Source organism: Halyomorpha halys, unplaced genomic scaffold (genome assembly GCF_000696795.3).
Source record: "Halyomorpha halys isolate HHAL.00 unplaced genomic scaffold, Hhal_1.1 Scaffold32.1, whole genome shotgun sequence".
Classification (NCBI taxonomy): domain Eukaryota; kingdom Metazoa; phylum Arthropoda; class Insecta; order Hemiptera; family Pentatomidae; genus Halyomorpha; species Halyomorpha halys.
The window spans coordinates 936,961-938,124 of NW_027104903.1; the positions used below are offsets into that span (position 1 = coordinate 936,961).

The 1,164-nt window shown below is 26.6% G+C and overlaps 1 protein-coding gene across 1 annotated transcript in view; it reads right to left on the reverse strand.

The window, feature by feature from the left end:
- The window catches only part of LOC106685311 (GATA-binding factor A), a gene marked incomplete in the record, with an annotated part of 152,997 nt that overhangs the window by 120,716 nt on the left and 31,117 nt on the right, over window positions 1-1,164 (reverse strand).

A 1,164-nucleotide genomic window follows, 5' to 3' on the forward strand; every position in this document is an offset into this window, starting at 1 on the left:
ATAAATCAGCGGGCCAAATATAAAATTTTATATTTCCATACTAGAGTTATTATTAGTGTATTTAATATTATTCTTGCATGTAAAAATAGATAATATACTAATAATGATACTAAACGCACATTGTTCTGTAGTTAATGTTTCAGAATTTCATTTATTCTTGTAAATATGTATATTAGCAGACATTGTACCTTTCCATTTATTAGTTTCAGTTTAATTATATTTGATTTTTTTTTCTATTATTTGTTATCCGAAGTGTTTGTCATCTTATGTTTTATGATATGACATTTGGTTTTACTTTATTTCTTCTATTCCTATTTTATATATTCTGTTAATTATCGTTGTCCATTTTTACCTTTTAAAATTCATTATTTTATAATGTTTTATAATTTCATTCTTATTTTGTATTTCACTCTAAGGCTCTAAAGGCTAATTCTGACGCCTGTATATTATTCTAAAGGGATGAATCCCAGAATAAATAAAAAATATATTATTACTATTGTAAAATAAAATGAAATATAAATGTTTTTCATTGCTTTGGCCATTATAAAATATAGGTATTTTGTAAAAGTGTGGTGAATCTCGCGAGCCGGAAAAAATGTACAAGGCAGGTTGCCCTTTGCCTACGCCTAGTCTAAGAGAAGTGTTTGTTAATGGACATACTTTCATAGAAGGGTAGTCGTGAAATCCTTAGTTCATATTTTCGGTTACGACACTTAACCCTGATACACTCTATAATAGTTTTTCAATCGCGATTATTCAATGAATTTTTAACGAAAACGGTGTTAAGGTTTGTAAAATGTCGTTTTATTTTCATTCCATGAAATAGATTCTTCATATTTATATTGCTAAGTTTACTGCGGGTATATTACCAACACATTACTTTTCAATATTTTGTATCTTTTTTTTTCCATATTGCCAATTTCTGTAGCTAAAAATGTATTTTAAGGCCTATCTGCAACCTCTTTGTAATGTGGATACGGTCCAGACCAATGTGGTTGAACTTTTACTCTTCATTTAAATATTTGGTATACCATTTGATATTTCCGACAGAGAGCATGTTTTGAATTCAGTGGCAGTTTATTTCATGTTTATTTTAATTAATAGAATGAATTATTATTTATTTTTGATAAACGTTTTTTTTTAATTATTTATTTATTGTTATTT